This window comes from Macrotis lagotis, chromosome 6 (assembly GCF_037893015.1).
Source record: "Macrotis lagotis isolate mMagLag1 chromosome 6, bilby.v1.9.chrom.fasta, whole genome shotgun sequence".
In the NCBI taxonomy this organism is placed as follows: Eukaryota; Metazoa; Chordata; class Mammalia; order Peramelemorphia; family Peramelidae; genus Macrotis; species Macrotis lagotis.
This window is the reverse complement of record NC_133663.1, coordinates 206,500,401-206,524,626: the sequence shown is the minus strand read 5'-3', so window position 1 is coordinate 206,524,626 and position 24,226 is coordinate 206,500,401. Positions and strand designations below refer to the sequence as shown.

Below are 24,226 nucleotides of genomic sequence, written 5' to 3'. Positions count from 1 at the left end.
CTGTCTAAGGAAAGATATAGGAGAGCATGAGAGGTTACTTGGGGAGTCAGACTCCAGCTTCACTGGAAGACTAGCAACTCAGCTGAGTAGAGGTCAAGTCAAGTCAGAGAGTAGAGTTCAAGTCAGAGAGCAAAGATGAGGTAGAGAGGGATATGTTCAAGAGGAGCAGCAGCTCAAAAACTTAATCCTTTCAGATGACGGGCTTGTCCAGGACACTGAGGGACAAAGGTACTTAAATAAAAGTTCATTGACCTGAGGGTGAGGTTTATATGACCTTGAACAATGTGAAATATAAAATATTTGGTCAGTGAAGAGGGAACAAACTATAAAATATATTTTTCTGTCTAATATTTCCTGGACCTGAGAATTATATAATAGAAGGGCTGTATTGGGGAGAAAATTAATTTTTTTAAATTCCATCTTATTTTATTTTCACATTCATATTTTTTCTTTCCCACTTCCCCCTTCCCAATTGAGAGAATAAGAGTAACACCGATTATAGTGATTTTATTGTCTAGAGGGCTAGATAGTTGGGTAGGATTGGAGTGTCTAGGTTTTCTGAAAATGACTCCAACCCTTAAAGATGGTATTCCTTCAAGGGGTAAGGAGTTCCCCTGAACTCCAATTCCATAATTTTACAAAGAAATATTTATTTCATAATATTTTAAATTATTATTTCAAAGATGTAATAACAAAGGATACAAATTTATTCTAATTTGAGGTTTAATCCATTTCCCTTCTTAAAGGTAAGGGATTAGTGTCATAGTTTATCTCAGTTCTGATAAATCCCCATCCCAATTCCAGGTCAAAAAGAAATCCAATGATTCTCCCATCTTCTCCCCCCACCCCCCTTTTTCAGGTTTGGATCCCAGTAACCTTAGCTTCTCTGGCCTTCTCTGCTAGGCTTAATGGCTGCAACATCCAGCCAGCCATTTTGGTTCCAAGGTCACCATGGAACATGTACTACCAGGTCTGGTGTAGTTCTACCAGTGTCATGCCAGAAAACTGAATTGCTTCCATTTAAATTGTCTAAGGAAGATTCTGAAGATCACTTGGCAGAAGATACTAGACAGTGAGGTCCTTTCTCGAGATAAACTGCCTAACATTCCAACATTACAGAGAGTGCAACTGTGATGGCCTGGACACATTGTTACAATGACAGAAATACACTATTCTATGGAGAACTCACAGAGGGCAAATGCTCATACAGGGATCAGAAGAAGTGATACTGGGATAAGGGGATACCCTGAAGGTCTTTCTTAAGAATTTTGGAATTGGGCAGCTAGGTGGCATAATGGATAAAGCACCGGCCTTGGAGTTGGGAGTACCTGGGTTCAAATCCAGTCTCAGACACTTAATAATTACCTAGTTGTGGGCCTTGGGCAAGCCACTTAACCCCATTTGCCTTGCAAAAACCTAAAAAAAAAGAATTTTGGAATTGATAATATAGCATGGGAGACATTAGAACAAGACTGTCCGGTATGGCTTGCCCTCATCAGTGAAGATGCTGTACTACTCTATGAGGAAGGCAGAATTGAAGCAATTCAAAGAAAACATGTCATATGTGTTCACAATGACTATTTGTGCCCAACCTTTGGTAGAGCATTCTGAGCTCATAGTAGTCTGATCAGCCACAGTTATACACATACACACTGTAATTTGTCTCAAACACAATGATGTCATTTTGGTCTTCTTCAATAAGGAAGGACAAGAACCAGGTCTGGTCTGGATTTGCACTGGCACCTGAAACTGAGATGGACAAATGAAACTGAACAAAAAAATACAAGACCCATTTTGTGGATCATGGGTAAAAAAGAAAGAAAGGAAGGAAGGAAGTCCTTCCCCTTTTACTCATTCAGTTTAGACAAACTTGTTTTTGTTGTTGTTTGTTCTACCTTTTCAAGTAAGACCATAACATTGTGGAAGTGAGACCATGACTTGCAAGTGAATTAGATTCAAGTGGGGGGGGGGGGATAGTGGGAAGGTGAAGGGAGGGAGAAGAAGGGTTATATAATGTCATCACCCTCATTTTCTCCTCCAGAATCATCAGGGTTGTGATCATAAATGTATCAGGACAACTAGAGATGGCTTGAATGTAATGAGAGACCTTGACTTTTTAAACCCAAGGTCTTTCCTAGGTCACACTGTGCCTGGGGTAATGCCCATTCATTGATTAAGGCTAGTAAGAGGAAGAAGAGGCAAAGAAGTCAAGAATGACCACTTTTACTTAGTCCAAAAAAATAAATAAACAAATTGGGAGGGCAAGACCCTAGGAATTTCTCAATGATTAAGGCAGATAAGAAAGAAAAGGAGTAAAACTATCCTCTTTTGCATAGTTCTAAAAAAAAGAAATCTGATATGAAAAGACCTTCAGGTTTTCTGGTTCAAGCAGAAATAATTGCTATATACAGTCACTGAGTTAATTCAGATTCAAACAATGATCAAGTGAGCTTAGCCTTTTATTGGTGGGACTGTCAATTAAAAGAAAGCTAAATGCACTCATGTGGAAATTCCTTGTGAAATAATTGTGTTGGAACATGCTTTTTTTCTTGATAGTCTTCCTTCTTTTTAATATTAACTTTTTAGGTGTTCACAAGACTTTTCAGTTATAGTAACTCATAGAAATTATTTACTACAACATAAACAGGTTATATCTAGCTTCAGAGGTAGGAATATCCTCACTAATGAAATCTCACTGATATTTGAATTATTGAAATTAGAAAAAAAATTACCTTTTTCACTGACTTTCTGTGGCTGCCAAATGGCAACTGTGATGAGGAAAATACAAGGATGACCAATGGAAGGCATTAAGGGAATTTCTATACACATATCTCTATGCCTGCTAGTCACTTCTATAGTCATAAGGAATAATATTTCTGAGTCATTTTGTAAACTCATACAATTAGTGTTTTAAATTAAAGAGTATACCATTTAACACCTACATTCCTCATAATTTGTCTCTTTTAGTGACTTTTGGCTGGAGGCCAAATTCATCATAATGTATTGAGTAAAGTGTGCATTTCCAGTTTGTATGCATATTTTTATCAATTTGGTAAAGTCCCAATATAGGAAAGCTTTTTGCAAAATGTACTGTCAAAATGTTCCAGTCTTTGGTCATAGTCTTGGCAGATCAAGTCAATTCTAGAGGTCAAAATGATGGGTCCTTAGTTTACAGGAAGTACAAATTGTTAGAATCTATTACCTAATTAAATGCAATTCTGTAATTTAGTGTTAAGAAAGAGGATGTAAATGCATCCAAGACAGGAAGTGAAAGGCTTAGTTACTTTATTAACATCAATTCACTTGAAAAAGAAAAAATTGACAGCTTGGTATGAGAGCCTTCTTACTTATCTAATCTAAAAATCCTATAAATCCTGTGCTTGCAAAATTTTGTCTATAAACCCTTCCAGGTTGTTAATAGTCTCTCCCTCTTGAAATCATTTTGTACAACTATGTGTATAGTTTATATTTACTGTTCTATATTCATGTCCCATCTGCTACTTAACAGCAGGGATTGTTAACACTTCTATCTTAGTATCCCCAGTTCTTAGCATGGGATCTCTCACATAGTAGGCATTTAATAAGTATTAAATTGAATTGAATTGCATTTGGATGAGCCTCTTCAATTCTTAATTTCTGATTAAACAGGAATGTTTTAATGGCATAGATCAGTCTACTTAGTCACAAGGAAAACTAACTTGTGAGAAATTTGGCAAAAAAAAAATTGCTAAACACTTGCTTACTAGTTGTGTTATCAAAACACAGTGGGAATTTAATTTTTTTTATCAGAGCAAGGAATGTGAAGTGGAGTGTATGGGAGAGGACTGAGGAATGACACATACCTGTAATTTCATTTTGGGCAGGGGATTCTCAATGTGGAAATTCCTTCCACTCCTTCAGATCAGCAACTCTTCTCTAATTAAAGTCCTACAGGAACAAGGCAGACAAAGAAGTAAAGCAGTTTTTTTGGTGGTCCCTCAACTAGCATCTGTCAAAGGCAAGATTTGAAACTACATTTTTTGACCTTCACATCTAGCATGCTGCTATCTTTTATGCCATGATACCTTCCAGAAACTCAATATAGAAATATCTGACATAAGAAAACTAAAGCATTCAGAATTCATCTCTCAATAAGATTTTTTTAAAATATTGGGGTTACTCTTTTTATAAGAATCAGAAATCTTTGGAAGATGTATTGCTTTGGAAGATAATGTTTGTCTTTCACTTTCAAAGAAGACCACAACATCAGGCAGGTGATGCCATGAAAAGTACATGAACTGGATTTGAATGAGAGAGACTGTGTAAAATCACTAGACTTACTTTCTCTTCCAGAACCATCAGGATGACTAGAGATGCCCTGGATGTGAGGCAGAGTTAAGTGACTTGGCCAAGGTCACACAGCTAGTATCTGAAGCCAGATTTGATCTCTTGTCCTCCTGAATCCAAGGCCAGTGTTCTATCCTCTACATCATGTCTTGGATGCTATTTAATTCTTGGGGTAGGGGAGAGGAATTTTTCAAGTAGAGCATAAGAGTTAATTCAGCTCCAGAGCTGCCTAACTTTACCAGTTCACTACTCTTTAGAGAACTTAGATCAATCTAATACCTTCTTTCCAGAGTTGCTGAGGGTAAAATGAAATATTTGTAAAGAGCTCTGTAGATCTTTAAGTGCTATATAAATGCTACTTCTTCTTCTTATTATTATTATTATACTGTGACTGTTAGACTATGATACTTTTACATTTTATAATAAAACAGTATGAAATCTGAGCCTCTGTTTATCTGAAAAAGTACAGTAGACTAGTTGACCTCTAATGTTCCTTTCAGTTCTAACTCTATGATCCTATGATCCCGTGTATTATTCCACTTATTTGTTTTCTCAAAATCTAAGAATGCCTCCTCATTCCTGGCAAGGACCACCACTCAACAAATTGCTGTAAGACAGTATGTCTAGGATTGCTATTATGTTTGATCTGTCTTATTAATTCTAATGCTTTCTCCTGTCCTATTCAGTATTTTAAAGAGGCATTTAGAGAAGTTTAACTTTTTATTTAGATAGGCATCTGCATCTAGTTTTCTTTATATATTCAATTTTTGCATTTCTCATATTCTGTAATCCTTATATCTGAATGACTTGAGGGGATTAGGATAGCAAGTGGTTAATACGAACTCCACCTTGTCAATCAATTCAAGAGCTAACTTAGTTTTTATTTAGTTATGAGGTTGGTCCAATTTCTGTCTTGTGAGAAAACTTTATTCAATTTGGAAATTATGAAAAAAATTATTGCTTTATTTGAACCTATCTCTGTGAGACTGAGAAACTGGACCATCTCTAGTTGTTGTTTAAAGACCCTTAACTAAAGACTAAGGCTATGCTGACCAGAAGTCATTGTCAGATTCAAAGAAGGTTGTAAGGAACTTTCTCACAATTATACATTGTAAGCAACCCCTAAGTTTCATCTGAAAACTGCCCTGTACTTATCCCCAAAGTCATTGTTTCCAAGTTCAATTGTTCACAGACATTTGGGGTGAATGGAACATCTTTTTTATTTTATTTCAGGGGAATATTACCTATTCACTCTCCCCAATCCAACTTGGGAGGTCTAAAATCTTTTTTCTATTTAGAAATCAATTTCCTAATGTATTGTTTTCTTTAATTGATTTGGTCTTATTTGATTCATTTTTTTCCATGTATAAAAATGTCTACCTCCAGACCTTGGGTTCCAGACCTAAGCCAAGGAAGAGCCTGGTCCTGATTTGTTAGGTAATTGGAATGTATTGCTTAATAAATTGATATGCTCAGAAGTTCAGACCTTTGTTTTCTCGGTCATTTCATCTTTCACCTACTACATATCTCATATTAAAATGAATTATTCAGTTCAATGATTGAATTTTAATAATGAAAGTCTAATCATTTTCATTATTAATCATCATTATCATCAGTACAACTATAGTTCAGCTGGCAACTAATAGTACTCATAACTACATACAACAGATGAGTACTATCAAATATGTCATGAATTACAATCTGTATTGAATGTCAGAGATTTGTGACCTTATTTCTAAACTTTAGATAGATAACTATATTTCAAAAATAATTTGTTACCTTTGTATCCTATTTACTTTATTATATGCCTTTAAAAGTAAAATTTTTAGAAGGGATCCATTGATTTTACTAGACTACCAAAAGGGTCCATGATTGTTATTTTTATTATTGTTGTTGATCCTTTTTTGAAGAGAACTAATGACATAATGGATTTATTTTTTTACTTGTCCATGAATTAGATTTAAGTGAGTCAGAGAGCTACATAGCTGCAAAGTAGTACAGTAGATTAAGGGTCAGATCTAGAGTCAAAAAGACTCATTTTGTGAGCTTAAATCTGTCCTCAGACACTTAGTACCTGTGTGGACCTGGGCAAGTCACTTAGCTATTTGCCTTAGTTTCCTCATCAGTCAAAATGAACAGAGAAAGAATTGGGGAAAAAACTCCAGTGTCTCTGCCAAGAAATCCCAAATAAGGTCACAAAGAGTTGGACATGATTGAAAACAACTGAAAAACAACAAAAACAGAATTGTACAGAGTTGTCCATCCCACTTTCTCTTCCAGAGTGATCAAAATCCAGAGGCAAGACAAAAGTCTGAAGGACTGATGAGCCTGGGATGTACTAGATGATCTTGCTGTGTTTGTAGAGCACCTAGTGTTCCATAACTGTCTTCATGACCTTTGGAAGAAATTGTTCTCATCTGCCCATTCTACTGGGGGGGGGGAGGGGATCTTCACATGCTTGGAGTAGACACTCCTCCACAACTGGACAATGGGTTTGAGGTCCATGGGTAGCCCTACTCTCAACCTCATTTAGCCATCTACCAAAATGGTTTTACCAAGGTGTGGCCCCAGTTTCTTTGAGCTACAGGTGAGAGTTGGGTGAAAGGTAAGCATAAAGGTGTTGAACAGCCCTGGAAAGGACTCTGTAAGTCCTCACACCAGAGATGCCAGTCCTCCCTGAATGCCCCATATAATTGCAACCAAAGAAGTCTATGATACAAAGCAGGCTAAGAACCCCTAGTATATATTGACCTTGAGACTCAAATTGATCATGAGGTGAGGAGGAATGAAAAACTCTCCAAATTGTCACACCTTTTTCCCCCTTTGTCCAAAACTTTGTCACAAAGCTCTCCCTTTCATCTTCCTGTTTCTTTCAATTCTTTTCAGTAGTAAGTAGTGAAAACTTGTAGTCAGTATGGTGATGCACCGTTTTACATTTGAACTTTTGATTGATTTTATATTTTATCAAATCTAGTTAAGCATTATGAACCATAAAGTAATCCTTTTTAATTAATCAAGAAGTACTGCTGTAGGTCCTTTCACCTTTCTTATCGTCTATTTTGGTTACAAACCTAGTAGTAGCTGAATCAAAGGGTATGCACAGTTTTAATCCACTTTGGGTATAGTTCCAAATTACTCTTCAGAATGGCTGGATCATTTCTTAACTCTACCAACAATGCATTAGTGTTCCAATTTTCCCATGTCTTCTCAAACATTTATTATTTTTCTACTCTGTCATTTTAGCCAATTTGATAGGTATGAAAGAGTATTACAGATTTGTTTTAATTTGCATTTCTCTGATCAATAATGATTTAGAGAATTTTTTCTTATGACTATAGACAGCTTAATTTCTTTGTCTGAAAACTGCCTGTTCATACCTTTTGGCCTTTTATCAATTTGGAAATGACTTGTATTCTTATAATTTGACTCAGTTCTCTGTATATTTGAGCACTGAAGCCTTTATCAGAAACACTTGCTATAATTTTTTTCCCAATTTTAGACTTTTCTTCTAATCTTGGTTATATTGTTCTTGTTTATGTGAAACTTTTTAAATTTAATGGAAGTCAAAATTTTCCATTTTGTATTTTATAATGTTCTCTATCTCTTCTTTTGTCATAAATTCTTCTTTTCTCCATAGATCTGACATGTAAACTCTACCTTGCTCTCTTAATTGACTTGTACTATCCCCCTTTATGTTTAAATCCTATATTTATTTTGACCTTATCTTGGTATAGGGTATGATACAGAATCCTACCTAGTTCCTGCCATTCTATTTTCCAGTCTTTCCAGCAGTTTTTGTCAAATGATGAGTTCTTATAATAGAAACTGGAGTCTTTGGATTTATCAAATAGTAGATTAGTATAGTTACTTACTACTGTGTTGTGTGTACCTATTCTATTATAGTTATCCAATAAACTATTCTTAATAGAAAATTTCTTTCTTTTAGGAAAGTTATTTCCCCAAATTGGAGTTCCACTAGCAGTTACAGTAGATAATAGTTATAATAATTACAATAATAAAAATACTGATTTGATCCATCACTTAGCCTCACATGTAAATATCATATGCTTCAGAAATACCTCAAACTGTGAAATGGCTGACAGCTGTCAAAATAAGGCACTATCTAATGAGAAAAGGAAAAATATAAAGACTGTCCAGAATGAAAATATCCATCTTGATTTGGAGATAAAGACTACTACTCTGGATTTAAGTTTTCCCTCTCTTGTGGGTTTTAATTTGCTGCCATGGTATTAGGGAGGTACAGTGGGAGAGAGATCTTGGTTAGTAATTGATAATAACCTTTCTTTTCCACTTATCTCCAAAGGTCTTAAGACTTCCTCCAAGTAAGTTAAGATATATCTTGATAAATGTCTGCTATTTTTCACTGAGCAATATGATATATTTTCAAGACTTCTATTAAGTCTTGAGACTACACAAAACAGCTGGGACAGCAAGAATATCTATCTATCTATCACCTACCTATCGATCTATCTATCTAGATATATACATACATTGAAAGGGGTCACCAGAAAAGTAATAAAATAATAGTATTAGGACATTAAAACTGTATAATCAGAATTGAATTTACACATTCACCCTTGCATCTTATGCAACATGACATAAACAATGATATTCATAACAGATAATATTAAAAATTAGATTTTTTAGTATATTATGCTATTTTTTATTTCCTTAGAAAATGCCTCCATGATTTGGGTTTACCAATTCAAAAATTTTAACCGTTTCAATACTAAAAGTAAAAAAATAGACAGATAACATAGAAAATAGAGCTAGTCAGATATTAACATTTAAATCATTGCAGCATCTTGTATATATAATCTATTACTGTTTTATTCATTCACTAGATGTTAATCTGGGAGCTAAGCCACAATTTAGTTCATTTTAATTCATTATTACAGTTTTATGAATAAGACCTATTGTTAGAGCTTAATAAAGTTGGATGACTGTTTCCTGGACAACCTAGAGAAAAAATTTGGTCTCTCATGATAAAATACTAAATTTAAAGTAGTACAGAGAAAATGTTTTGGACTTGAAATTTATAAACTGAAATGAAACTCTTTAAAGTTCTGAAACTAATAAAGACTATGTCTAGCATTATCTTTAAATATTACTTCTAGAAAGTATCCAAGGGAGATAGATATTCTGTTACTAAAATCACTAACAGAGATTTGATGTCTAATCCTGAATTTCTTATGTGTCTCTGAACCAATAATTTAAAAACTCAGGTTTTCTGTTCTGTGGGTCAAGAAGAATATTATTGGGGGCAGCTAGGTGGCACAGTGGATAGACCACTGGCCCTGGAGTCAGGAGTACTTGAGTTCAAATCCAACCTCAGACACTTAATAATTACTTAGCTGTGTGACTTTGAGCAAGCCACTTAACCCCATTGCCTTGCAAAAAAAAAGAAGAATATTATTGTAAGAAATAACTATCCTTCAGGATTTATGTATGTAAAGGACTGAAAGAATAAAAGGAAAATATGAAAGTTATCAAAATAAAATTCTTTAGTATTGCATTATAAGTAATTCAAGAAATTGCATATTATTCCTAAAATTGATGAGATACTTACTTCTTACTGACACATTTCCAAATTATAACTGTAAACCAGGAAAACCCAAGGTAGAGAAACAAAACTACAGACCAGTTCCTGAAATGAAATAAAGAATATAAGCAAAAAGACTACAGCTTTATTAATAGCTTAAATTAGCCCACCAAGATTTTTGTAACACCCTGTTTAAGCTTTAATAACTTAAAATTTCACAGGGACTTTTGGAACATCTTGTATAGTGATATAGTTTATAGTCTCCCTATATTTTGTCATAATCAAAGTATTTCTATAGTACTGTGTTTTGTTTTGGTCATTTAATTTTAAAATGATATTGATAAAATGGAGATTTTTCCAGAAAAGAACAATCAGAATGGTAAATGGTCTTCAATTCATTCTCTAGAGGATTATTTGAAGGACCTAGGGATGCCAGTTCCTTTACAATGGGAAGACTCAGAGATGATATAGTTGCTATAGTCAAGAACTTGAAGAACTGTCATATGGAAGCTTATTCTGTTTGGTTTGTAAGAAAGAAAATCAGAAGCCACATGTAGAGAAGTTTCAAAGAAGAAAATTTACTTTCTAAGTCACAAATAACTTTCTGGTTATCAAATAGAGGTGAGATGAATATTGGATATACTATACTGATATTGCTTTTAGGTACAAGTTGGAATGGATGACCACTAAGTTCTCTTTCAACTCTCAAACTCTTCTTCTGCAACTCTGTGATGCTTGAATAATGGTTTAAGATTAGCCTGCTGTGGTATGTGATGTGAACTAGAAGGTGAGGATATTGGAAACCTGAGAAATCAAAAAAGCAGATTGCAGTAGAGGCACTGTGGACATTTTATAAAGCTCCATTTTTTTCATGCATTTTTTCATGTAAGCAACACATCTCTTTGAGGTAAATAATAAAAATGTTACTATTATTCCCTTTTTAGAGAAGAGGTTCCATGAATGTTTCACAGTCACAAAGCTAGAAAAGTCTCAGAGTAAAAGCATCAACAGTTTTTTGACTCCAAGTCAAATATTCTTGCCTTCAAATCATACCATCTCTAGTGAAGGGAAGTAGATAATTTATAAATATATATAATTAATTTGATTAATATAATTCCCTTCATTATTTAATATAATTATATTGTATGATTATTTATATTACTATATTAATTGCATATTGCTAATTTTAATTATTTAATTAAATATAAATATATAATTTAGAGATTATCATTATATCCCTCTTTTATAGGAGCAGAGTGCCCCATTTCATCATAATAAAAATTACCTTACTCTACAAGGCAAAAAATTATTCTTGGGCTCCAACTTCTTTTGTCATAGCTTCCTGTTCACATAAGAGTATTAAAAAGTATCACACATATGTAGTTAGGGTCTCTCTGATTTGATGGATTTCTGAAGATTAATCACGTCATTGACCAAATATGTTTTCTTATGGAGACAGGGAAGGGCACATCCAGAGAATCTAAGTTCTACACACATCAGGATTATGTAACAATGATATTAAGAATCTAAGTTCTACAATATCATTATTGCATAATATCATTGTGTAAGAATAAAGTAAATTGTCTTTGTTTAATTCAGTGATTTCCAAGTACTTCATTTCATCCTAACAGTTAACACAACCTAAGAGGGTACTTAATAGCCTTAAGCTTGATTCTTTAATGCTCTCTCATTCTTAAAACAGAAATCTATTTTCTCCTCATCTCTTTTCTACATCTTTATTAAGGTACCAAATTTGGGATAGTAGATTCTATTTTATTTTTAGAAAATGCACTAAGAAAGTGAAAGTGAAAATGAAAAAGACATTTAATTGAGAGATATTTCAAAGAAAACCTTTGTTAAAAGACCCCCTAAATCAATTAAATTCAACAAACTTTTGTCTGTTATTTACAAAGTACTGGGCTAGGCACTGGGAACACAAAGATTAAAAAAAAGACAGTCTTTTCCCTCAAGGTGGTTACAATATACTGGTGGAGATATAATACATACTTAGAATATTAGATGTGTTCTGAAGAGCTGTAGTCAAAGGAGAAATGCAGATAAAGTGTTGCAAATAAAAATTGAGGAAAGGGAGAACCCTTTCATCTAGGGAACTGAGGAAGGTTACATTTGAAGGAAGAAAAAGTTTGTAAATGATATAGATTAGAAAGCAGTACAATTCATATATTAAAAGATGTATAGTATCTAGAATGAGAGACATAGTTTTCTTGTGATCTTCTGCAATTAGAGTATATATTTTTTAATTAAATTTATTTTTTGATCCATTTTAAATTCTAAACTGTCTCCCTCTCTTCCTACATTGTACTATAGAAGGCCACCATTCAAAACAGAATACATACATAAATACATATTTTTATATATGTATATGTTTATACACATACACTAATATAGATATAAAACTATACTATGGATAGCATAGCTATTTATCATTTACAATACTCAGAATAACTTAGCTGTTCACAGTTATTCTAATAATATTGCTGTTACTTTATACAATGTTCTTTTGGTTCTGCTCATTTCTTATTCCATGTAAAACATTCTATTTGACATTGGGCAACACATTTTAAGTAGAACTTTCACAGAGTATCGTGTATCCAGAAGAGGGTTATTAGGCTGATGAAGAAACATGATATACAATGACTGTTTGATATGTTGCATAAATTGGCACTAAAGTCATTTTCACTGCCAAAAGAAAGTTTAAAAATATGTATGACAACCCTTTTATGGAAGTATAGATCCTGGTTTACAAGATAAATGAACAAAAAAAGCATCTTATTTCTTTCTAGTTGAAGGCATTTTCTAGTTGAAGTGGATATTTAGCTAAGAGAAAAAAGATCATGATCATTCTCATTAAGTGTGTGCCAGCACAGGGTATTTCTTCAGGCACTTAATGAGAACTATCATAGCCTTTTCACTTCAATTAATAGTAAAAACTTCTGTTTTGGGGCGGCTAGGTGGCGCAGTGGATAGAGCACTGGCCTTGGAGTCAGGAGTACCTGAGTTCAAATCCGATCTCAGACACTTAATAATTACCTAGCCATGTGGCTTTGGGCAAGCCACTTAACCCCATTGCCTTGCAAAAAAACAAAAAACAAAAAAAACCCTTTCTGTTTTAAACTATTATTTCATAATGTGCAGATAGTTTATCTCAAATGTTTGAAAACACATATAAACAGGTTGGGAATCATAGTTTAAAAACAAAAGATTGTGAAAATTATGATGGCTAAGGAAGTTTAACATTTGACAGAAATCTTGGATAGTTAGATTTCTAAAGGAAAAGAGAATGAATCACTAAGTAATTCCCAATTATTTCTGTTTTTGCATTAATGATATGGATTTGAATAGGAAATTTTTTTTAGGAAATGACAATTCACTCCATAATTTGAATTAGGAAACAGGAGGTCATGTTCATAAATTCTATTGCATTCAAAATAAAATTTTGAAGAGAATTTATCTTTTTTCAAAGAAACCTATTTTTAAGACCTTTGCCCCACATGCATCTCTACCTATTCAATTTTTTTCTCCTTCAAAATGGAACTCAGGCACTATCTACCTCCTCTATGATGCTTTCTCTGCTCCATCCAAAAATTAGTGATTTTTTCCTTTTTATCTCTTAGAATATTTGTTGATTTCTTTTTGTGTACCTAATCCTTTAATCACAAAATTATTCTTGTAAATTGTTTTACCTTCCCTCATAGATTGTCAGTTTCTTCAGTATGAAAACTGAAATTTTTCATGATGGTTTTTCCAGTATCTAGCATAGTTCAAAAAGCAACTAAACCTCCTCTTTTAAATGGCTTTGGCAGTTGCCTGTGACGAAATTCCTTTTCTATGCAGATTGCAGTTGATAATATTTTGAAGGCATAAAATAACCCATAGTCAAATAGGCAGGTTGTTTCAGAGGCAGAGCTTAAACATTGAATCCTGATTCCAAAGCTTAACCTCAATCTACTACACTTAATAAATCCACTAGTGCTTAATAAATGTTTGCTAAATTGCATTTTTAAAAAAATAGAGCAAAGCAGTTAGGTGGTGCAGTGGATAGAGCACTGGCACTGGAATCAGGAGTACCTGAGTTCAAATTCATCCACAGACACTTAATAATTACCTAGCTGTGTAGCCTTGGGCAAGCTACTTAACTCTATTGCCTTGCAAAAAAAAAACACATGAAAAAATAGAGCAAATCCTTTGAACAAAGTACTATCATACTGCTTTGGTAAATATAAAGAAAGTGTTCTGGAAAACACATCTTTCTCTGTTCTATGAGTGGGGTGGATTAATGTTCTCACTTTCCTGCAGTACAAAGGGCTTAGTATATTGGAAAGATCATTTGACTTGGGGTAAGAAAACTGGGTTTGATTCCCTGACATTTTATGAATGGTGTGATTTAACTTCTCTTGGGCTCAGTTTCCTCATCTGTAAAATGGAATCTTCATATTTGTATTACTAATCTGAAATAAATGTGAAATTCAGTTGAGATATATAAAATATTTCAAACTATAGGGCTCACAAAATGTGAACCACGGTTACTCCTTTGAATGGCTTTATAAAACATAAAATGATTTCCTTTCAGAAAAGGAAGAAAGTTAGGTTAAATAAATTTATTAAATATTAATGTGTTATTGACACTCCAAGTTTACAAAATATTCATTTGCTGTCTAAAATCTAGCAATGTACAAATGCATTTAAAATATACTTTGAAAATAAAGAGCTAGCATTCCTATGTTGAATAATATGGACTCATCTCACCAGTACAACTAGCATTGGATTTACTTTGGCATATTTTCATGAGGATCTGTTTATTCTCTTTCTAGTCCACTATTATGCTTTCCATTGCAATCATTGAGCTTATTTTCCTGTCTGTACTATAAAGTACTGCTGCTATCTGGTATTTGGAATCAATCTTTATGGAATTGATAGGAGGTTTTTATTTTGCTCTGTTTTTAATTAAGTTAGACTAATTTAATTTAAAGGAAACATTGATTCATTATTTACTTTGCAAAGTTCATATTTTATTTTTAAAAAATCATAGAAATATGTTATGTAGTATTTCATAGAGGATTTCTTTTAAACGACTGAGTAAAATATGATTCATGGAATAGATGTACTAGAGAAATGATTTCACTATTTAAAAAAGAAATATAAGGATTCCAGCCTGACTGATTGTGATAAACACAAGATATTTCTGAAAACATTAAAAAGAATATATATATATATATATATATATATATATATATATATATATATATGATGATCTATTTCTTCTGTGGCACTTGGTGAAATTGAAACTAATACATATCTAAGACAAAGTATAATAAAAATTATTATTATTATCATCAATCAATCCACAGGTTGTGAAAATATTCTTTCTATTTACATTTCTCACAATCAAGGAATATTTTACAGTTCTTCTTGCGAAACACAATGTTCTTTAAAGAAATCAAACTATTCACTTCATGTTCTTGGGATATTAGCTAATGGAAAAGGTAGCATAATCATTAATCAGAATCAAAAAAATTAGAAAAATGAACCATCACATCATAGCTTCTCAGAATAAGGAGGAAATTGTGGATTTAACTAATCTAACTCCAATTCAGCTTCCAACAGTTCATGCATAAACATCTAAAGTGATTCTCCTAATATGGTCCATTCTAGTGTTAGGCAATAAAAATAGACAGTCACTCAATAAACATCTATTAAGCCCTACTGTGTTCCAGGGACTGTGCTAAGTGCTAAAATAAAATGGGAAGTTTTTCCTTCTGTTTATTTGAAATCTTCCTAAAGTTTCTACTTTATTGCTTCTAGTTTTGTCATATGAAACTGAGCAGATCAAATCTAATTCTTTGTCAAAATACCCTCCCTCCTTATGCCCAACTCTTACTCTTCCACTTCTAGTGAAGCTGAATTCTCAGTTACCTAAACAAAAACCAATTTTAGTTATCTTTTAATTTCTTCTTTAGTTTCCCCTATTGTAGACTTTTATCTCCCTGCAAAATCTTGTTTAGCTCTGTCTGCTCCCATCTGTAGTGTCCTATGAAGCCTCCATTCTCTGCTTAACAATTTTACTTTTGTCTTAGACCTCTTCCTCTTATATACCTTTTATTCAGAGAACTGACTTCCCTAGGCAAACATTGCATTATTTGTCATCTCATATAGCCCTTATTACTAATTCTGGAGGAGGAGTTCATCTATTTCTTTTTCTCCATTGCCTTTATCTAGACCCTTCCTCTTCCACCATCACTAAGAAAAAACTATTCTTTATTCAGGTTCATTCTATCTAGATTACCTATCTAGATTCTAGGGATAGTTATCTGTCGCCCACAAATTTAATTTCTCTCCTTTCTCTAGGAGTAGAGTAATGGCTCACAGTTTTCTTCTTTATCTCCACTACTCCCCTTAAGAAGGATTGGGAAATTTGAAAATTCACAATGATATTACCTTAAACACTCTGGTCTCCTAGTTCCTTAGCCTCAGCAGTTTCCATGACCTACTCCTTCATTCCACCACACACAGGAATGATAATAATCAATCTTGCCATCACCCACAAGTGTTCTAATTCCATGTTCAAGATTTCTTAAATGCCTGTATCTAACCAAGAACTTCTATCATTCTATCACTACTAAACCTATTCTTCCCCTTCATCATGTACTCTAGTCTTCTCCATATGCAGTTCTCTCTTAGCCCTTGCTCTGATTTGACTTTTCTCCTTTCCTAATCTCTACTCTGTAGTTAGTAAGTTGTCAAAGAAACACAAACATATACAACATTGACCTCTATCCAAGTGACATCTAGTAATTTATTTAATAGAATTAGTTCTTAAATTTATAATTCTTTAGAATTGCAAAAGAAAAGATGCATCAATTTAAGGACTAAGAATAATTCTAGGGATTGCTTTGGTTTAAAAACTTGCAGTGTGGGAATATTATAATAGAGAAGATATCAAGTTGTTTTAAGGACCCTCTGGATATTTACAGGGCAAGTAAAAACTCAGTATTTCAAGATACCCTAGCTCTACAATATTAATTGATTCCACATTTAGAAGCAGCAGCTTTTGATTCTTGGATGAATGAACTGCTTGCTCTTCTCTCTCTGTAATAATACTATAGCTAGCAAACTTTGAGAACTACATGACTTTACTTCTATAGAGTTCTGTTATTGTCCCCTGCTTTTGAAACCTCTATTCTTTTGATATTCTTGATTGCTAACCTCTGTCTCATCTGTTACTATTCATGTGCTATTGATTAATGTAGGAGGAAGTCATACAATTGTGGATGGTTTCACTACAAATTTATTCTTTACAAAATCAGATTTTTACTGTACCAAGGAAATCTTTTTATTCTTTCTATTTGATTCTTTTTTCATTTCATTTGGAACAGGAGCTAGTTCAAAATTTCTCTATTCTTTTTCAAGTCCTTCTTCCATTCTCTCAATAGAGAACCTAAAATCATATTTTACTGAGAAAATAGAAGCCATTCTCCATCATCTCCCAATTCTCTCCTATTCTGCATCTTGAAACCCACGGATATTTTTCCCTATTACTTACTCTTTTTTACTGATGAAGAGGTGGCTCTTCTTCTTGATAAGGTTAATCCTTCAGCTTTTACATTTGATTCTGTCTTGAACTCTTCCATAAGATTGCATAATGCAATTTCTTTTTAATCTTCAATTCTTCCTGTCTACTGCTCCTGCTCCTTTTCAGATGACTATCAACATGCTTATGTTTTTATCATCCTTAAAATTGACCCTACCAGCCTCTCAGGTATTCCATATCATTCCTTCCTTATGCAGCCAACCTACTGGGAGTTGGAGAGGTGGGTTTTTGTTTGTTTATTCTTCCCTGTGTTTCCAATCCTATTATTCATTTTTCAACCCCTTGAGATCTGGCTTTCAAATACTCAACAATTGCTCTCTAAAATTAGTAATGAAGGATCTCTTAATTGACAAATCCAATGGCTTTTTCAAAGCCATCATTTTTCTTGACTTCCTCTCTACAACATTTGATACTATTGATCACCTTTTCTTGAATAGTTTCTCTTCTATGGATTTTTGTAACTCTACTGTCTTTATTTTCTCATAACTTGTCTGGTGGCTCCTTGCTAGTCTGTTTTGTTGTATCAACATTTATGTTCCATTCTTGAACTGTTTGTAACCTGAAGATTCCATTCTGATTCTTTTTCACTTTTCTATTTATACTTGCTTTCTCGGTAGAAGCTTCAGCTCCCATTGGATCAAATCTTATCTTATTACAGGTGTTTTCCAGATGTATATATCTAGCTATGCTCTTAGTTCTGAGCTCTTGTCCTATATCAATTTTTCTTATCAAGCATTTTGAACTAAATGTCCCACAGGCATCTTAAACTCAACATGTCCAAATATTTTTTCCATTATTTTTTTCCTAAACTCACACACCTCTCTAAATTCTTTATAGCTATTGAAAGATCTACCAGCTTTATAGTCACAATAGTTTGCAAACGCAGAGTCAGCTTTAATGACTACTTTTTCTCACTTCACATATCTAATTAGTTTTCTAATTAGTTTTGTTGATTTTACTTCTTCAACAGTTTGCACATATAACTTGACTTCTACCCTGTTCAGGCCCTCACCACCTAGCACCAGGACTATTGTAATAGCTTCCTAGTTCATTTCCTTGCCTCAAATTTCTTCTCCATTAAATTTCATCTTGTACATAGCTGTCAAGTGATATTCCTAAAGCATAGCTTTTACCACACCTCTCCCATGGTTGAGTAGTGCTCATCATTGCCTTTAGGACAGAATAGAAAGTCTTTATTTTCATTTAGACACTTTCATAGTCAGTTCCAACCTATCTTTCTAGTCTTATTTCACATTACTCCCTTCCTTGCACTCTATGGTTCAGACAAACTACTTTTCTTGCTTTTCTTCATGCATAACATTTCAATTTTACTCAGTACCTTTCCGTAGTTGGTCTCCCAAGCCTAGAATTTTTCTTGAGTTCTTCTATACAATATTTGATTCTATTGATGTCATCTACTTGATATCTTCATCACTACCACTTCTTAGAATACCTAGCTTCTTTGAACCTCAGCTCAAGTACCACCTCTTCTAAAAGGGTTTTCTTCTATCTCCCAGGTGCTAGGGCCTCCTCAACTGAATTTATTTTGAATATACCTTACGTATATTTACATTTGTATGTATGGCATCCCCTGATAGAATATTATCTTCTTGAGGGCTGAGACTTTTAATCTTTATGATCTTCAGTGCCTAACTCATTTTGCCACATTGCAGATACTCTAAAGATACCTGTTGATGATGCTGAACGGCTGCATGGGAAGATGATATTGATCTAAATCTTCTCATTTATTAGGACAGTTAGAAGGCATATATAGGCAAGATACAAGAAGGAGTTGAATTTGAAAGTATATTAAAAAGATGGAGTTAATGGGGAGTAAGGAATGTACTGGGTGAAAGGGAAAGGAGAAGTAGAATAGGATAGGTTATTTAACATAAATGAGGCAAGAAAAAGCTTTTGTTGTAGAGTAGAAGAAAGTGAGGTGGCATGAGTGAATCTTATTTCATTGGAACTAACTCAGAGAGGGAATAACTTACACACTCAATTAGGGATAGTAATCTATTTAACCCTAGAGAAAAATAAGAGCAAAGGGAAGGGAAAAAGGGGTTGGGGTGTGGGTGTGTATGGGTATGTATTTGTGTGTGTGTTTGTGTGTGTAGGTGATAGAGGGAGGGAAGATCGTGGGAGAGGATAGTTAGATGCAACACATTTTTGAGGGGGAAAAAGGTGAAAGGAGAGAGAAAATAGAATAAATGGGGATGGGGAGAATAGAATGAACAGAAATATACCTAGCAATAGCAACTGTGGGAAAAAATATTGAAGCAAGTTTCTCTGATAAAGACCTCATTTCAGATTGCCTCCTGTGGGGGAGAGGGGGAGAATGCAAAATTCAAAATCTTACCAAAAAAACCATGAAACTACTATTGTATATAATTGGAAAACAAATAAATATAATTGAAAACAAATAAAATATTTATATAATTTTTTTTAAAAAGACATCATTTCTCAATCATAGATAACTGAGTCAAATTTATACAAAAAAATAGCCATTCCCCAACTGATAAATGACCAAGAAATATGAACAGTTCTCAGATGAGGTCATCAATGCAATCTATTTAAATATATATATGTTTAAAAATGTCCTACCTATTTTTGTAGGAGAAATGTTGTTTGGAATAATTCTGAGGTACTATCTTATATCTACTGGACTGATTAATAGGGCAGAAAGAATAAATTACAGGTGTTGGAAGGGATGTAGGGAAATTAAGACATTGATGCACTGTTGGAGGAGTTGTAAAATGATCCAACAATTCTGTAGAGCAATTTGGAACTATGTCCTTTGGTCTTTAGCCTAGCAGTGGCACTGCTAGGTCTATTTTCCAAAAGAGATGAAATATGGGAAGAAAAGAATCTATATGTATTGGGATATTTATAGCAGCTCTCTTCTGGTGGTGGGTAGCTGAAGATTGAGGGGGTGCCCAGCAATTAGGGAATGGCTGAACAAATTGTGGTATGTGATTGAAATGAAATGCTATTTTGTTACAGAAAATGATGAACAGGATGCTCTTAGGAAAAAAACTTAAACAAGCAAATGCAATGGGAAATGTACCTTATTTAAAAGTAACAACAATATTGCAGGATGATCAGCTGTGAATGACCAACCTTTTCTCAGGAATGCTGTGACCCAAGCCAACTCTGAAGGACTTATGATAAGAAATGTTATCCATCCCGAAGACAGAGCTGATGGTGTCTGAATACAAACTGAAGCATATTTTGTGTGTGTGTGTGTGTGTGTGTGTGTGTGTGTGTGTGTGTGTGTGAGGGAGGTTTATGACAGCACATTTTTAACCTACACCAAGTAACTTGCTTTCTCAATGAGGGGGAGTAGGGTGGGAGGAAGGGGGAGAATTTGAAACTCAAGGTTTGCAAGTAAATGTTGAAAGCTGGTTTTGCATATAGCTGAGGGTGGGGAGAATTTAAAAATAAAAATGAAGTTCTCAGTTCAAAAAAAAAATACCTGCTGGTTGATTCCATGGGAAATTCAAGTATTTAAAGATTCATTCAACTATTCGTTTTATATGTATATATATATATATACATATATATATATATATATCTTCATTGAGTGCTCTCCAGATTAAACCTATCTTATTCTTCATTCAATTTTCATATGACACAATTTCAAATCCCTTCACTGAGTCCTAGAAACTAAGTCAAAGAAAAATTCAAAGTTATCACATGCCATTCAAAAGCAAAAATCTAAAGCCAAGTTTCTTGACACTAAAATCCATTGTATTATCCCAGTACTTTTTGCAAGCCCATACACTTTGCACAAAGGATTGGATTTTACAGACCAAAGAAATGCAATTAGGTTTCAAATAAACCCCACAGGTAAACACAAGGATCTGGAGCATTTCTGTTGACTAGTTGGGTTAATGAAACACCAGAAGTGCTCTGTGTTTGTTCATGTTCTTTTTCACTATTACTACAGCTATGACTCCATGAATGCACACGCATATTAAACAGGTATGGGAATGATTTATTTATACAGGGAAAAATGGTACATAGTTCATGTATAATTAGGAAGGATGTTTTTTGTCATAAATATCCCAGGAACTAAGAAGGCAATGGGAAATATATGACTATAATTGTATGTGTATGTGTAAGAATTAGGGGGAGAGAGAGAGAGAGAGAGAGAGAGAGAGAGAGAGAGAGAGAGAGAGCGCTTAGGTCATTGATTCAAACTCAGATAGAAAAAGAACAACTAAACTGTACATAAGGGATCCCTGGAGACTACATATTGACTTGGGAACCCATAAATTATTTTTACTTATTTAAAAAAATATTTTCCAATAACATTTTAATTTGATTCAGCTCATACTCAGTCCAGCAATGGGTTCTATAAACTGTGTTTTTGACACCTCTGAAGTAGCTAACTGAAAAATAATTTTATTAACATGTTAATATGATTAACCCATATAGCAAATATGATAGATGGGAAAGAACTCTGCTTTGCTATTAACACTCTACATGATTTTGAGTAAGTCTTTAATTTACTTATCCATGAAAATTGGGGCTATTCTTTAGAGTCTCTTATAAATCTAAGATTTTGTGATTTTAGGCAATTAACATGGAAAAGTCAGAAAGATTTTCTTTCAGTACAATACATGTTAACAGGCAGTGTGATATAGTTAGTAAGGGAGAAGATTCAAAGAAAGAAAGACCTGAGTTCAAGTACCACTTCAAGATACTAAGCATGAGACTCTAGGCAAAACAGGTAAACTTTTCAATGCCTCAATTTCCTCATCCATACATAGAGATGTTGGATTTAATGGGTTGCTAAGCTTTCTTATAGCTCTACCTCTATGATCCTATGGTCTAGTGCTATCTTATGCTCACTGTTTAATTATGATTAGCTCAGGTGTAGAAAGAAAAATGGCTTAAAAAATCAAATGAGGTAGAAAAATGTGGAAAAATGTAAATCTATAAAATGAGAAAAAAGTAAAATCTGGATCAAGATGTAACAAAAATGTTTATTATATATACAAAATATTTGTAATATATATACTTTAATTCATGAGAGAAAGGGATCTGTCTGTGGTTAAACTCCCCAGTTCAGAATATAATCATAGAAAGTAAGAAAATGTCAAGGTGTTAAACTAAATGTAAAGAAATATATTTCCCTGACATTCCTTTAAAATATGTGAATAAAGTTCCAATGGAATTGGAAGGGAAGATTGGTCATTTGGTGGAGAAAATTAGCCATGCCCTATACCTTGTAAGTTCTGTGGTCAGTCCAGCCAGGTACTGATAGCCCAGGAAATTGCCAGCAGTTGAGGACAGAATCCAACCCCTGATAGAGGGATTACTATTTTTCTGTCAATGTTGTAGGAAGAGGAGCATTTTTTTCTTGTTTCACCATCCATAGAGGCAATTGTAAGTTAAAGAGTTTGTCAATTCAGAAGAGAATGAGGTACATTGAAGGAGTAGAGCTCCTTACTCTTTGCAGAGTCACAGGTCCAGAGAGGAGTACCATTCCAGGCAGAGAGCAGCTTCAATCTTTGACTATAAAGAAGAGATTTGACAATGAATTCCATAATGAGCTAATTTAGGCATCTGAGACTTGAGCTGTTGAGGAAGAGATGGAATAAGACAAACTGAAGAGCTCACTTAGCAGAGACACCACACCTGGGAATGGGGAAGAGGAAGGAAGAGACTGTGAACACTTCATAAGTGAGAAAAGACCCTGGGACCCTTTAGTCCCAGAGGCATTTCCTGTCTTGATCATTTGTATTCCATGCTTATAAAGGGTATGTAATATTCGATATTGCATGTAGGTATATGTTTGCCTAGGCCATCTTATGTTGTTTGTGCCCACTCTTCCCATTGATGCTGTATAAACTTACTTTTTTAAAATTTTTATTTATATCAATGGGATTAAGTAACTTGCCCAAGGTCACCCAGCTAAGCATTTATTAAGTGTCTGAGACTGGATTTGAACTCTGGTCCTCCTGACTCCAGGGCTGGTGCTTTATCCACTGTGCCACCTAGCTGCCCCCCCTGCATGGAAGAGTGTAACCTGAACTTATGAGTAACGTTTTATAGCTTTTGTTTCTACCATTCCATTTTAGTAAATTTATTTCTTCTGATCTGTTTCTTTTGACTAACTTATAAAGGTAAGTTAACAGTGGAATTTGTGAGTTTTAGTTTTGGTGATCAGTTCTTAGAGAGAGTAGTCTCACCTCAGGGATTTAACCTTTAATTAACTATGTGAGGTAGAAGCCCAAAAGAGGGTGCTTCAAATTAAAAGACAAATATGGAAATAAAAGAAAAGAAAGACAGAAGATTCCAATTAGGATATAGTTTCAAATTTTAAGACAAAAAAAGTAAAATTCTACCCAAAGCTAAAAGAAAAAAAAGCTAGACTATGAAAACATAAGTAGGTACTTGTTAAATGGATTTTCAAGATTTGGAATTTGAGTTTTTAAGAACAAACAAATTAGAAAGCATTTATTATTTGCCTGTTCTGTGTTAGACACTATCCTAGATGTGGTAAGTATAGATAAAAAAATATATAATAATCCCTACTTGCAAGAGGTTATTTTTTTTAGGGTTTTTTTTTTTTTTTGCAAGGCAATGGGGTTAAGTGGCTTGCCCAAGGCCACACAGCTAGGTAATTATTAAGTGTCTGAGGCAGGATTTGAATTCAGATACTCCTGACTCCAGGGCCAGTGCTAGGTTATATTTTAATAGAAGAAACAAGCACTGAT

General features: G+C 33.9%; 1 protein-coding gene and 1 long non-coding RNA gene across 4 annotated transcripts in view; one reads left to right on the top strand and one right to left on the bottom strand.

Moving 5' to 3' along the window:
- LOC141491990 (casein kinase II subunit alpha'-interacting protein-like) overlaps positions 1–24,226 on the top strand; it is an 80,791-nt gene that overhangs the window by 5,581 nt on the left and 50,984 nt on the right. The gene's annotated exons all lie outside the window — the stretch shown is intronic.
- Positions 3,773–11,280, bottom strand: LOC141491376 (uncharacterized). Its single transcript, XR_012469580.1, has 3 exons — positions 11,175–11,280; positions 9,917–9,994; positions 3,773–3,927 (listed from the first exon to the last, which is right to left on the bottom strand). It is a non-coding gene; the product is annotated as an uncharacterized LOC141491376 (long non-coding RNA).